General features: G+C 48.1%; 1 protein-coding gene across 2 annotated transcripts in view; it reads left to right on the top strand.

Moving 5' to 3' along the window:
* The first annotated feature begins 3,937 nt into the window (after positions 1-3,937).
* The window catches only part of DIDO1 (death inducer-obliterator 1), a 111,315-nt gene continuing 99,176 nt past the window's right edge, over positions 3,938-16,076 (top strand). For both annotated transcript variants that reach the window (XM_075350418.1, XM_075350417.1), the window contains exon 1: positions 3,938-4,075. The gene's annotated coding sequence lies outside the window, so the exon portion shown is untranslated. The remainder of the gene's footprint in view (positions 4,076-16,076) is intronic.

Genomic DNA, 16,076 nt, shown 5'->3' with positions numbered 1-16,076 from the left:
CCTGAACCCCCGGAGGATCGCCACCGGTTACGGTAGTGGTGGGCCTGGGCCATCCCTTTCCTCCAGGCCCATCCTCCCAAATCAGCCTCTCCGGAGGCGGTCACGGTAACAAGCCAACATTTTTATTTACATGCCACCAGTTTGTGGTTGCCCTGCAAGTTCTCGGGCTTGTCCGTAAGCAGTTTCTTGCGCACGGTGCAAGAGGTCCTAACGGGGACTAGTTGCCGGCTACGGCCGGTTCAATCTCGGTGCTAATCTGGTCACAGTTCGGTTGATTAATTCTTCTTATCATTCGGTTACATTCAACAACAACAAGAACATCACATGGTACTTGTGGTCCCAACGGGGACAACTTTCAGCGGCGGTCCACTGCCATTACTCTAGATCCACTCCACCTGGCAGGGGAGGGGGCTGGGTCTGTGCTTGAGGCTCCTGGCCTCCTCTCAGCCTAGCGTCCTGGGCAAACCAGCCCCTCTCCCTGCAGTGCCAGGTATAGGTGACAAGGTCACCAGGAAGCAAGTTGCGGCTTGGGTGATCCTCCGGCAGGTGGTCATTTACGTCCCTCCGGGCTATAAAAACTTCGGTCTCCAGGCCCGGTTCAAAAATGAAGCCGTAGCCCCTATGGACGTCGAACCTTCTCACTTGCCCCTCGTACCTCGGGCTCCGCACTCGGAAAGTGGCCCTGTGGAGGTTTTCCTTCTCCCTTATTGTGTGGGCCACCAGCTCCGCCTTCCTCGTCTCCCTCTCCGCGATTTCTTGGCTCAACGGTGTCGGCTCCCTGTCCCAGTAAGGGGCTATTGCGGGCCCCTGCGCACGGGTCGGGCCCCGCGAGACCTCTTTTACGCTGCCCATGACTGGCGTTCGGGGTGGGAGGTCCCGCGGTGTCATGGCCTGGGGTACAGCCTCGCAGCAACGACCCGGCGCAGCCTTAGCCAAGGCATAGGGAATGGGTACAGGGAGCTTCTCCCGTTTGACCTCCGTCTCCTCCTGCATGGGGCGGGCTGCCGGAGTCGGTTCGGGCCTAGGCACGGTCACTGGGTGTGCTTCCGGGGCATCTCCGCTAATGGGCTCGGCTTTTGGTATCTTCCAGGGGAGCAGTGCCGGACGGTCACGGGCCTCGGCTGCAAGTCGGTCTGCCTGGGCGGATTGGCAGGGTACCGCTACCGGTTGCGGTGGTAGCGGGCCTAGTGGTGGGGCAGCGGCAGCCAATACGGGCAGCGGGGGAGGCAGCAGGGCGAGCGGGTGCAGACAGGGCTCCTCAGCCACGATGGCCGACCCTATCGGGATACAGGGGCGTGGGTCGCTTACCCGCTCTTCCGAAACATCCTCCACCTCGCGTCTCTGTATGGCCGCCACCACATCCGCCATGTCGGCCTCCCACTCCTCCAAGAGGAGCTGCAGTCGGTTATGCAGCTGAGCGGTCCGGACTTCCACCCACGCCGCGGTGCCGGGCGCGGGGGCTACGGTGTTGTTGGTCGGACGGTGCATCGCTGCGGCGGCCTCTTCCAGGAACCACAAGATGGCCGCAGGGTCCTGGCATCCCTGCTCCCATAGCCGCGGTCTACATGCGGCCAGACGCCATCCGTGCCCCCTTGGTCTCCTTTCGGCACCTCCTCTTCAGGGGCGGAGCCTTGACTTTCGCGCCTCCACTGCTCGGGAAGATGCTCGAGCGGGGACTTTTCGCGCCCAATATGGCGGCTTCCAAAAATTTTCGGCCGGACACCTCCGGCGGGACACAAGGCGCACTTCTTCCAGGCGGTAGAACGGTAGGATCCTGTTCATGACGTCAAGTTGTCGCGGGCGGCGGGGCGCTGCGCTCACCACGCTCGGGTCCGGCGCTGCTGCTGCTCGGTGGCTCGAGCGGTGGGCCGGATCCGGGGACTCGAGCGGCGCTCCTTGCCCGTGAGTGAAAGGGGTGTTTTGTTGGTGTTTGGGATGTCAGTTTGTGACGCCACCCACGGTGTGTGGTGAGGTTGGGGCACCACCGCTGCTCTGTACGGGGATCCCGGGAGCGATGACGGGGAGCAGCTGGGATGTTTCTCTCCCCTCCGTGGGTAGGGGGTTTTTGGTAGTCCCGGGGCCCGGAGTTGTTGTCTGTAAGGTGGATTGCGGGGCTTGGCCAGGTGCAGGGTCGCGGGGCAGCGCAGTGCCAGACGGCACGGTGGTACTTACTTAACAAACGGCTGGATGGACGAGTCCCACAGACAGCTGCGACGGTCACTCCCGGTAGGTTGGCGGTAACTATCTCTCCCTGCACCGGTGTTATGTTCTCGGCCCCGATGGCTTCCCACCGGTAACCCGCTCCCCAGCGGTATGTTTGCCGGAGGAGCCCCTTTTGCCCACAGGCGCTGGCCCTGGGAACTCTAGCTGTGGCGGTAGCTGTATTTCCCTTCACGGTTGAGCGGTTGCCTTTAGTCGGGTCTTTACTGCTGGGAAACCCCGGAGGTTCCCGTCGCTGACGGATTTGACTGGTTTAACGGCGACTCATAGCCTGGTCGGGGTCCGTAGGCCCTGCCGGATGGTGCTGGCTTCTCTTCGCTCCCCGATCCGGTACCGGCGGGCCACCGCCCGTCTCCGGTCCTTACAGTTGTGCGTCAATCGGCCTCTCCTGCAGACGGTCACCACCGTCTGCCAACCTTGCTGTTTCTGTGCCCGGGCCACGTACCCGGACACGGCCAGTCAGTTCCTCCACTACTACTTCCCTAACTCACACTCTACACTCGACTCAACCCCAACTGCCCTCCTTTTCCCAGCCTCCAGGACTGTGAACTCCTCGGTGGGAGGAGCCAACCGCCTGGCTCCGCCCCACCTGGTGTGGACATCAGCCCCTGGAGGGAGGCAACAAGGATTTGTGTCTGACTTTGATGTTCCTAACCGGGGTGTGGGGTGTGTTGTTGCAGTACCTGTGACGTCCTGGCATGTCCAGGGCGCCACATAATGCATTCCAGGGGCAGTATATAGTGCTGTAATGCATTCCAGGGGCAGTATATAGTGCTGTAATGCATTCCAGGGGCAGTATATAGTGCTGTAATGTATTAAAGGGGCAGTATATAGTGATGCAATGTATTACAGGGGCAGTATATAGTGATGTCATGTATTACAGGGGCAGTATATAGTGATGTAATGTATTACAGGGGCAGTATATAGTGATGTAATGTATTACAGGGGCAGTATATAGTGCTGTCATGTATTACAGGTGCAGTATATAGTGCTGTAATGTATTACAGGTGCAGTATATAGTGCTGTAATGTATTACAGGTACAGTATATAGTGATGTAATGTATTACAGGTGCAGTATATAGTGATGTAGCGTGTGTGTGTGTGTGTATATATGTATGTATATATATATATATATATATATATATACACAATATTGGGTAGAATTGAGTTAATTATATCAGTCCGCCCCTCTAAAAGGATCCCAAGTTCTCATGCGGCCCCGTGAGAAATGTAATTGCCCACCCCTGGTCTAGAGTCTCATCCCCAGAAAATGGACAAAGCTAGTGCATACGGCGATGATTTTACAATCATCCATGTGAAAAGTCTCATGTTAGTAATTGCAATTGATACGGTAAAACTGGACGGATACCATATTTTTGTGCTATATAGTCTCGAGTATTGCTCATGCTGGGTTTTTTTTCCCCAACCTTCCCACTGTGGTCCCATTTTCCACACGGACCGAATATACTGTTGTGTAGCCTTAGTTGCATAATTACGCAGATTTGCACTTGAGCAATGTAGGCATGAAGTTTTACTACAAACATGGTGGAAAATGTGACACAATTCTGCTGTTGGAAAGACACAAAAGCTGCAGTTTGAGGGAATTTTCTCGGCGCATGCGTATTAGGCAAATCCCGCCATGAGGTAACTCTCGGGTTACAGTATTGTTGCGCATGCGTGTTACTAGTCACCAGCAGAGGGAAGCACGTCCTCTAACTGCCCCTGCTGTTGAGCTGGAGAGACCCCGCAGTCGAGCAGCTAATGGCGGCGGTTGGAGTGTGAGAGACGGCTTCGCGAGGTGAGCGGGCGCAGCCGGGCCTACAGGAGAAAACCCGGACCTGAAGAGACCTCCTCGGTAATTCGGGAAATCTTTGTGGTAAATTGTTGCCTTCATGCCGTAAAACCGAGCAGAGAGCCGCTCCTAAATAGGGCGTGTTATGGCTGGGACAAAATGGACGGCCGTCGTCTGAGGTATGGTGGAAGCGGCGAGAGACGGCGACACAGGAGGAGGAAGAGGGGCAATGGCGGCGATAAGGGGATAATGTGAGGCTGATACAGAACACTACAGGGTGCGGGGCAGGATTAGGGCAATCATGGGGGGCTCTCGTTAACCCTTTAACAACGCAGTTTCCTCCCCATTTTCTAGGAGCCATAACTGTTTATATTTCTCCGTTGATTATATTTGTGAGGCTTTTTTTTTTCTTTTCAGTGTGAGTTGTAGTGCTATCACATAATGTACTAAAAATGGGAAAAACAAAACCTGGTAAAATGATTCTCCTCAATTTAACAATATAAAGCTTGTGTCCCCACTTTTTTTTCCTACAGTTCTGGTTACTTTGGGGCTTTTTGAGGAGGGGGGGGGTGGAGTATGGGGACCAAAAGGCAATTTTACATTTTTCCATTAATTTTCTTTTCACTGGTTATACTAGTAGTAATGTTAGGGGACATGACCTTGTGATCATCTGATACTTTGGTATTGCACTATATAGGTGAAATCATGGCCTCACGTGCAGCCTTATGTGCGACTGGGCTTACATAGAGCACCATGTTAGTGATTGGGGACCACGGCTGCCAAGGCAACTCAACACCCCATGATTAAAGGGAACCTGTCATCAGGAATTTGGCTTTCAACCTAAACGTTTCCCCCTCTGCAGCTCCTGGGCTGCATTCTAGGAAGGTTTTTGTACTTTTTGTGCCCCTTTTTAAACCAAAATAAACACTTTATAAACTTGTACCTTTCTGTTTGAAAATCTTGTTAATCGTCCATGGGGGCGGGCCGTGTGGCGTCCGTTGCTGTAGCTTACGCCGTCCCCCATGCTCCAAATCATGCCTCATAACGCCGCCCACTGCGCCGAGGTCCCGTGCACGCCGGGACACCTAGTGACGTGGTCGCAGGCACGAGAGTATGGGCGGCGCTGTGATTGCATCGCAAGTGCGCGCCCATACTCTCGTGTGCGCGCTCTCCCCTCTGTACGTCGCTCAGATCCTCTGCTTCTCCTGTGCTCCGCTCCTCCCATCTATTTCCTGCTGCAGGGTACGATGGGAAGGAGGTGACGTCGGGCCGGCGCAGAACGCTGGAGGCAGTGGGGAAAGGGCGGGCACGAGAGTATGGGCGGGCACTTGCGATGCAATCACAGCGCCGCCCATACTCTCGTGCATGCGACCACGTCACTAGGTGTCCCGGCGTGCACGGGACCTCGGCGCAGTGGGCGGCGTTATGAGGCATGATTTGGAGCATGGGGGACGGCGTAAGCTACAGCAACGGACGCCACACGGCCCGCCCCCATGGAAAATTAACAAGATTTTCAAACAGAAAGGTACAAGTTTATAAAGTGTTTATTTTGGTTTAAAAAGGGGCACAAAAAGTACAGAAACCTTCCTAGAATGCAGCCCAGGAGCTGCAGAGGGGGAAACGTTTAGGTTGAAAGCCAAATTCCTGATGACAGGTTCCCTTTAAGTAATAATAGTACGGAAGGTGTATGGGGCTATCTAAATGCAATCAAAATTAAAGGGGGTGTCCACTACTTGGACAACCTATTCTCATTCTCAACATTCGCCCCCATAAAATGACAGCCTATATTCCCCTTAGTGCGGTCGCAGTTCCAGCGATGTCTGAAGTCATGTTCCCGCAGCCCATGTGACATTATGACACGCGAGCCCCATAACCAATCAGTGCCTGCTTCCTTCTCCCCGCCTTCGTATGGTTAAGTGAATGGCAGTTGCAGAACTCTCTTCCTGTTAATTACTTAAACGATCGAAAGCGGGGCGAAGGAAGCTGGCGCTGATTAGGCCCCTTTCACACATCAGTTTTTTTGCCATCAGTCAAATTTTGAAAATGGATCTGGAAACTGATGCGGCTGGACCCGTTTTTTTTTTTTCTCATCGACTAGCGACGGATGGCCTCACGTTTCATCTGTCCAACAGATCCGTCAAAAAATGTTTGTCTGTCGGACGGAGACAACAACCAAAGTAACGTTTTTTAGTGTACGCCGAAAAAACGGACAGCGAGGGTTCCATCGCCGTTCGTCGTTTGGTAGAATGGAAGCCTATGGGTGCAGGATCCTCGTCATCTGTCAAATGAGGGAATCCGGCGACGGATTAGTTTGTTTTTTTTAACTGAACATGCTCCAATTATTATCTAGCCCCCAGCTAGTCGGATCAGTCGCATCAGTTTAGCCACAGTCTGCGATGGATCCTTTGAGAAAACTGATTGTGACTGATGGCAAAAAACTGATGTGTCAAAGGGGCCTTAGTCGTGGGGGCCCTGTGAACACAAGTTACAACATCACTGGAACCGTACCAGAGTCGTGAGTATAGTTTATTTTTATGGAGGTGAACCTGGGGAATGAGAAGGGCTTGTGCAAGTAGTGGACACCCCTTTAAGTTCTCAGCACTTGATACTTTTTAATAGCTAACTAAGAATGGAGGAATCTTAAAACTAGGAAAGCTACAGGGCAATCCTCTCAGGTTGGGGCTCAAGTCAGATTCCTCTCCAGATATAACAAAAATTATGAACTTGTCAGTACAATTATGAGGTAAAGAAATGTTATTTCACACAGGCTATCTACTAGTATATAAGTAATTTGATGTTTCGGCCTGTCATAAGGCCTTTATCAGAACTAAAGATATACAAAACTAGGGAACTGTAAATCATATGAACCAAACAATAATATAAAAATATTACATGGATAAAATATAGTACATTTAAGCTGGATGGCTGTGCTCAGTGTCACCGCTGGTGACGTGTGCGCAGGCTTTAGATTATGGGCGGCGCTTTGATTTTCATTACTAAGTAACCGCCCATAATCGCGTGACCGCGCTTTCCTCCTCTGTCTCCTTCGTTCTGCGCAAGCGCGGGCCTGCTGACCCCAGGTTACCTTTTTTCCATCTTACCCTGAGGCAGGAAATAGATGGGAGGAGCACAGAGCAGGACAATCCTGTGTCTAATCCTGATCGGTGGTGTCCTGCTCCGCGCTCCTCCCATCTATTTCCTGCCTGATGGGAAGATGGGAAAGAGGTAACGTGGGGTCAGCAGGCCCGCGCAGGCGCCGCCCATAATCTAAAGCCTGCGCACACGTCACCAGCGGTGACACTGAGCACAGTGCTCATCCATGAGAGATGAGCACTGGGCATGCGCGGGGACCTCTCGAGCACTGGGCGGCGTCCACAGCTATAGAAATGAGCGATGGGGGGCGGCCTAAAGCGGCAGGAGGCAGAATAACGGACACCAGGCAGCCCGGCCCCGTGTCCCATTTACAGTATCTGCATACAAAAAGGTACCACTTTATAAAGTCTTTATTTTGGTCCGAAAGGGGGCACAAGAACAACAGGAACATTGCTAGAATGCAGCCCAGGAGCTGCAGAGGGGGAATCTTTTAGGTTTAGTGCAAAATTTCTGCTGACAGTTTCCCTTTAAAGCACCACCCCAGCGCTTTTGTTCTTTTTTTTTTTATTTTTTTTTTTTTATCATTGGATTGGCGCTTTAAATGTACGTCTCCTGCCATATACTCATCTTCCAGCATCTTCACATTTTACCAACACCGCTACGGTCCCACGACGCCATCTTTAGGCAGTAACGTCTGACTGGTCGGAAATCATAAGTTAAAACACAAGCTTTCAATGCATCTGAGGCTATGTGCGCACTAGAAAGTGCCTTTTTCTTAAGAAAAAAACGGACCCTCTGAAAGAATCCAGCACCCGCGGGAAAAACCACGGTAAAACCGCACCCGCATTTTGCTGAGGATTTACCGCGGATTTTCCCCAAGTTGGTCCCCGCGGATTTTTACCATTATCTATGGCAAAAACCGCAGGTACCTACGGAAAAGAAGTGACACGCTCATTAATTCCGCAGCGGAAAATCCGAGGGTATAAAAAAAAAAACAGTGTGCATACAGCATTTTTTTTTAAAAACCATTGGATTTGCTGGGGAATAACTGCAGCAATGTTAGACAAATTTTCTGCGGCAAATCCGCAGCGTGCGCACAGGGCCTAAGAGAGCCAGAACGAAGATCTCAGAGATATATTGAGTTGTGACCTCTGTTGTGCTCCATGACACAGTGGAGCAGCAGACAGGTCAAAATTGCCTGAGCCCAACGTAATGGTGAGACTAAAAGGTGAAGCTGCCAGAAGGTGAGTATATGACGGGCCAGGGGATTGAAAGCGCCACTCCAGCGGAGCTGGAGTGGTGCTTTAAATAAAGCTGATACATGTGGGGCGGGCAATTTGTCTTGCCAAAGTGTGAGGGCTTTCTGTCCACAGCTGGAAGTGACATCAACATTACTGAGAGATGTCGCCTGTATGGGTCTAGTTGGGGGGTAGTGTCACTGGAAGAGACTTATCACAGGTTCTCCGTGCAGCCTATATCTGACATTCAGCGTAAATGTACTAATTTTTTTTTATCCATGTAATATTTTTGTATAATTCTTCGCTTCATATACCTTACAGTTTGTCATCTTAGTTTTGTCCTTTTTTTGTATATCTTTAGCCCTGACGAAAGCCTAATGATAAGCCAAAATATGAATTGCTTATACAAGTGGATTGCCTGTGTGAAATAAATTAAATCTTTAGTTATTTTCACCCCATAATTAGAGTGCCAAGTTAATAAGAATGGAGGGAGCAGTCCAATCCTTATAAATTGTCTGCTATATATTCATCCTTGCAATATGTGTCAGGATGGTCAGCCTCACAGATCTTAGGGTGATGTCCAGTGGTTAAAAATGGGACTGTTACTAGGTTTTTACCCCCCTCACGTTACTAAAAATTGCTTTCTTTGCTGCAGATCTAGAAGTTCTCTAAATGCTGAACCTTATATAACCCTGTCCTCACCACAGATCGGTAGCTTTCTGCCTATGCACAATTAGTGGCGGAGTTATACACAGCTCATGAATACAGAGGACTACATGACAGCAGATTTACTAGTCCTCTGGTGATCGCAGCAAACATTCCAGTAAGTGACACATCGCTGGAATCAGGGTCTCTACCTATACATTATGCTGCTCTCAGATTAGGTAGTGAAAATCTGGTGACAGATTCCCATTAAGGGCTCCACATCCCGGCTCCTCTGCTTTTGTGCGCTGATTACAGCAGGACAAGAGGATAGGAGCTGATGTGCAGTTCTCAGTTCCTCCCCACCTTGAATGTAGAGCCATCGGAGCCAATAACAGCAAATCATGGGCGGAGCCCAGTGTTGAACTCTCACCAATCTGATCAGTCATCCATATCACATGACCGCAGAACCCCCTTTATTGCATGGAGTTGAGAGCGCTGATCGCTAAAATTCACTTTATTTTTGCATTCTTGCTATTGTAGAAACGGTAAACGTGTATAACCACTTGTACCCTGTCTACTGTAGGCAGTTAGTTAGGGTCAGAATTGCTGACACACTTTTAACAACTAACCTCATAGGCATACTGGAAAGATTTGTCGGGCATAAATGTTTCTTATAGAAAAAAAATCTGGTATTTGACTTCGGGCAGTACTTGTGCCAAGGGATCAATTTCCACATGCCAATCCTTGTTTATTTGAGATCATTTGATTTGCAGGACCCTGGTCCAGCTTCAATGGTAGTCTACGGTCACAAGAAGGGAGTAGCGCATACCTCCTTTTGCCACCAGAATCCTTTAGATTTGTAGGTTCAGTGATGCATTATTGTGATGCACGCATGATGCCATGTCTACTAATCAGCACAGGCCCCTGGGATTTCAAGAGGTAGGTGGCGGGTTGCAGGACTACCTTCTAAAGGCCACAGACCACAGGACCATGACATAAGGATCTCTCGTTTCTATTGTAATAGTATAAGCTCCCATCAAACACACCTGATGCATTGGAGGGTATTTATTTACTCATGTAGCGTGATTAATTCCATACTGTCCCCGTTGGGGCTCACAATCTAAATTCCCTATAAGTATGTCTTTGGAGTATGGGAGGCAAAGCAAACACAGGTGGAACATACAAACTCCCTGCAGATGGTGTCCTGGTGGATTTGAACCCAGGACCTCAGCGCTACAAGACTACAATGCTAACCACTGAACCACGGTGGTGCCCATATGTGCCAAGATTAGAACTATCTTGTATCTTTGTGGCCAGATAATCGGCTATCGGGGAGTTGCCAACTTTATGGACACGGAATACCTTTTAATCTCGGTGCGTTCTCTTTAGTGCACTCATTTTACAAAAGCTTGGCATATTGCCATAATTTTGCTATAACTAACATGATTTGGCTTCACCTAGTGTGTTTGCTCTTATGCTAGTCATGAGACTTTGTAAACAATCGGGCCAGTCAACTCCAGAGAAGATGGACATGTCCACAGTGTGTGGTGGTCCGTATCTCTGACAATCACACAATCTGTGTCATTAAGTAAATTCAACTGATCTGATTCACCGTTCGTACAGTAGAGTTCAGTGCCATACATGCTACATTTTTTTTGTTATACTATTTTATTGAATTTTAAGGCTGTTTGCACACATTAAGTTTTCATTGCGGTTTTTGAGTTCAGATTTGTCACACAACCAGAAGAGTATTCTTATGCCAGCAAAGTGAATGAGAATCCTGAAGTCTCATGCACACGTTGAGTATTTTCTCCTTGCAGATTGAAATCTGGAGCATGTCAATTTTTGCTGCAGATTTCACCCATTCTTATGAATGGGAAAATTCTGTACTGAAAACACAGTAATAAAAAGCGTTTTGCCACTGCGTGTTTCTTACCAAGAGGTGCAGAAATTTCTCAACCAAATGCTAAACATTCACATATCCTAATACCGAAGACCTACCCCGAAAATAAGTCATAGTAGGATTTTGGGTGCTTTTTTGAGTATCCTTAAAATATAAGCCCTACTTCAAAACGAAGCTCACAAACTGGGAACCACTACCACTCAACGCGGGTGATACTGCCTCTAGTCACCAGGGGGAGCCAACCACTGTAGATCACAGGGGGATTGACAGCGACGCAGATTTTTATGTGAGAGCCCATTCACTTCCAACTTAATTGCTTGAAGTCTGGTAAGGTGGGGGCCACATAGGGACTACTGCGATCCTTGCATGACACTCTGCTCACGCTGGCAGCACAGCGGGAGCGGAGTTTCATGCAAGTATCACTGCGACTGAGGTCCAATCATGCGATCGGACCACAGCTGCAGGGGCGGGTCGGCGCTGTCGAGGGGCAGGCCAGTGGAGGGGAGGTCTCTCCTCTGTTGCCGCCTATTGCCATTCTCGCCCTGCACTCGCGGTACACCAGGGTACCGTGAGTGTAGCGCGATTTTTTTTTTTTTTTTCTCTCGCCCCATAGACTTGAATGGGTGCAAGAGAAACAAGGATTGCATTACACTCGCAGCATGCAGCGACTGTTTTCTCAGTTTGATTAGGGCTGAGAAAATAATTGCTCATGGGTGCTGGCACATAGAGTAATATTAATCCAAGTGGAATGTGATGTTTTATTGCATTCCACTCGCTCCAATTTTCATGCCATGTGTCTTAGGCCTAAGTGTGATTCTTTTAGAGGGCGTCTACTCTCTTTTGGGGGTAAACTTTGCAGTACATGGTGAATAATAAATTTAAGCAGATAATAATTTAAATCTTTATAAATATGGTATGTATTCTCCACTATAGGACTGGTTCTGTACTATGAGAACAGCAGATCAGATAAGAAAATGTGCATCTGAACCAGTAATAGGATTAACACAAAATGTTGATGTTCCAGAATGTCATGACATTTGAATTATTGTTGATTTTTTTTTTTTTTTGTTTGTTCAAGAATAAATGTAAATTGTTGTTCTTGTGAAAATAAGCCCTTGCGCATCTTTCAAAGCAAAAAATGACTGTCTTATTTTCATTTAAACACGGTAGTATTAGGGTATGAGTCCTGACCGGGGGGCCGCATGTCTCCTCCGCAGGAGACCGCAGCTGCTCTTACCCACGATCAGGGTTCAGTGCGTTGCGGTCTCCTGCTTGTGTTCTCCCTACGGAGGACGCATGCAATTCCGCAGCAAACAATTCACATGCTGCGGTCTGGAAAGACGTTCCGCAGGTCAGTGTTTGCTGCGGAAAAAAAGAAGCATAGTGGGCACGGGATTTCTAGGAATCCCGTCCACTATGCTTCTACTATACACTGCAGCGGTTTGGACGCAGCTGACGTAGCCTGTGTCCAAACCACTGCAAATACTGATCGTGGGCACGCACCCTTAGAAAACAAAGGAAATCAACCCCAACAACCCATCCCATTACCCCCCCGCCCCCTCCTTCATATCAAGTTTCACCACTTCTGAGAAAACAATCTCATAAACATGAAAATAACTACTCATGTAAGTACATACTGTAATTTTATATTCCCACATGTCTATTAGGAAAGCCACTAATGTGAGTTGGCCCTAATGGGGATCCCTGTGCAAGCTGTTGTGAGCTAGAACAACACATAGATGAAGCTACAGTTGTATGATTAACTTCAAAGGCTATTGTGTATAGTTAAAGGAAAAGAAAACTGAAGACTGTCCTGCTCGATGCTTTGATCAGCTACAACTATGAACAAGTCCACCTGTCATATTTGTGTTGTAGTCGGTAATCCCAATCTGCTGAATTAACACAACCTTCCTTCTTTTGAGTTTGTTTTTTTTTCATCAAAGTTTTTTTTAGGACTTAAGCTAAATAGAGGCTTAGGTGAAGTTCTTACAATGTGTTTGGGGTGAGTGTTTGATGTTGTGTATATTCACCGCACAAATATATGAAGCACCTTACAGTTCCTGCTAATTGCCTGTGATTTATAGGATTGTCATGCCTAGTTTTTTCTGTTCTGACCTGTGGTGTGTTTTTGAAATGCGCAACATGTAAATTTCTTTTGCAGATATGCTGAGTTTTATGTGCAGACTTCCCCCTTAGAATTCCATTAGATGCATAACATCTGCAGGTAGAATAAACACACGGTTAGTCAGTTTACGCTGCAGAAAAGCTCTAAAAACACATGTAAACGACACATGACTGTATCAATAAAGTTTTGCCAAAGTCAAATACCAGGAAGTATCAAAAACATTCTGTGGGATGAGTTGTTCTCTTGATTGACACCATTCATTCTGCTACTTATTGTACGGGGGGGGGGGGGGATTGCAATTGCGGTGAAATTGGCCAAAAAAGTGCAATTCTAGGATTGTGTGGTGTTTTTTTTTTTTTTTTTGTTTTTTTTTTTTTAAATTTACCATGGTTACTATAAAAAAAGTAAAACTGACCTGGCAGTATGATTACCCATGTCAGTATGAGTTCATAGGTACAAAACATGAATAGTTATTTAATTACTATTTATTTAAGTGCAAAAAAACTTCAGAAGTTTGTAAAAGAAATAAAGAATTTGCGCTATTGTCACCGTTTTGAGACCTGTAATGTTCTTATTTTTGTGATCTGGGCCTCCGTGACGGCTTATTTTTTTGCATCTTGAGCTGACTTTTTTACTTATACCATTTTTGTGTAGATGTGATGTTTTGATCACCTCTTATTGCAACATTGCAGCGAACAAAAAAAAAAGGAATTCTGGCACTTTGAATTTTTCTTTATCATTACACTCTACCGATGAGATTGAATTATTTTATATTTTGATCGTGCATTTCTGAACGTGGTGATGCCAAATGTGTATTTTTTTTTTTAATTTTATTTATTTTCAATGGGGTGAGTTGAACTTTTTTTTTTTTTTACTAGTCCCATTAGGGGACTTGAAGTTGATATAATCAAATTGCTTCTGCTGTACAGAGCAGTGCTTCAGAAATGCAGATCTCTTGTCTTCACAAGAACTAGTCTTGAGTCATCAGCTGAGTCCTGGCTATCATGACAACTGATCAGCATCCCCTGTGATCACGTAACGGAGCTGCTAATGGGGACGGGGAATGGATGCGCTCCCTAACGTATCGCGTTAAATTCCGCTGTCAGAGATTGACAGTGGGATTTAACTGATTAACAGGCCTGTTAGCTGCACATGTCAGCTGATCAGATCAGTTGACCTGCAGGGAAACATGCAAGCTCGCTGTTCAAGCTTGTTTTAAAGGGACACACACAAACACACAACTTGAGCTACTTTCACACATCAGGTTTTTTCCATCAGGCACAATCCGGGAAAAAACGGGTAAAACGGATCCGGTACCGCATCCGTTTTATCCCCATAGATTTTCATTGTTACCGGATTGTGCCTGATGGCTTTGCGTTGCATCTGTTTTTTTCCGGATGCGGCAAAATTAATTAAAGCGGCGGCCAGAGGCAACGTATCTTGTAACGTTTTTTTTTGGCCGGCAAAAAAAACGCATCGCGCCGGATCCAGCGTGTTTTACAATGGAAGCCTACGGACGCCGGATCCGGCGCAATGCGGCAAAAATCGGATGCGGCTGCCGGATCAGTTTTTGTAAATTGAGCATGCTCCAATGTTTTGAAAAAACGGATCCAGCAAAAAAAAAAAAATGGATGCAAAACGGATCTAGCGGATCTGTTTTTTTACGCATTCGGCAAAACTGATCCGGTGGATACGGTTTTTACATTTTTGCCGGATGCGTTGGATTAGGAATAAAAGGATTGTGCCTGAATGCAGAAAACTGATGTGTGAAAGTAGCCTTAAGGTACCGTCACACTAGGCAACATCGCTGCTGAGGCACAACTTGCTAGCGATGTTGCTTAGTGTGACATCCAGCAACAACCTGGCCCCTGCTGTGAGGTCGCTGGTTGTTGCTGAATGTCCTGGGCCATTTTTTTAGTTGTTGCTCTCCCGCTGTGAAGCACACATCGCTGTGTGTGACAGCGACGGAGCAACAACTAAATGTGCAGGCAGCAGGAGCCGACTTCTGCGGACGCTGGTAACCACAGTAAACAACGGGTAACCAAGAAGCCCTTCCCTTGGTTACCCGATATTTACCTTCGTTACCAGCGTCCGACGCTCTCAGCTGTCAGTGCCGGCTCCCTGCTCTCTGCACACGTAGCCGGAGTACACATCGGGTAATTAACCCGATGTGTACTGTGGCTAGGAGTGCAGGGAACAGGGAGCCAGCACTGGCAGTGTGAGAGCGGCGGACGCTGGTAACGAAGGTAAATATCGGGTAACCAAGGAAAGGGCTTCTTGGTTACCTGCTGTTTACCGTGGTTACCAGCGTCCGCAGAAGCCGGCTCCCTGCTGCTTGCACACGTAGCAGAGTACACATCGGGTAATTTAACCCGATGTGTACTGTGGCTAGGTGTGCAGGGAGCCAGCGCTAAGCGGTGTGCGCTGGTAACCAAGGTAAATATCGGGTTGGTTACCCGATATTTACCTTAGTTACCAAGCGCAGCATGCTTACACGTGTAGCGACGCTCCAGCGATCCCTGCCAGGTCAGGTTGCTGGTGGGATCGCTGGAGCGTCGCTTAGTGTGACATCTCACCAGCGACCTCCTAGCAACTTACCACCGATCCCTATCAGGTTGTATCGTTGTTGGGATCGCTGGTAAGTTGTTTAGTGTGACTGGGCCTTTTAGGCTTCTTTCACACTACATTTTTTTTTTTAACATGCGTCATGAACTTTTTTTGCTGTAAAAGCGGATCCTGTTTTTACAAAGAAAAACGCATGCAAACGCAAATGTTATTTTACAGGATCCTGTCACTTGAAGTTTATGGGCAGGCATTAGTGTCATGTGATCGGGAGTGAGGGGAACTGAACGTGACAGACAGGGAGCCGACATCTGACAGCTGCAGAGGCTCGTAACCAAGGTAAACATCGGGTAACTTGCTTGGATACCCGATATTTACCTTGGTTATGAGCGTCTGCAGCTGCTAGGAGCCGGGCTCCCTGCACACGTAACCAAGGTAAACATCGGGTATCCAAGCAAGTTACCCGATGCTTACCTTGGTTACGAGCCTCCGCAGCTC

This window comes from Anomaloglossus baeobatrachus, chromosome 5 (assembly GCF_048569485.1).
Source record: "Anomaloglossus baeobatrachus isolate aAnoBae1 chromosome 5, aAnoBae1.hap1, whole genome shotgun sequence".
Lineage (NCBI taxonomy): Eukaryota > Metazoa > Chordata > Amphibia > Anura > Aromobatidae > Anomaloglossus > Anomaloglossus baeobatrachus.
This window is presented reverse-complemented; position numbering and strand designations above follow the sequence as displayed.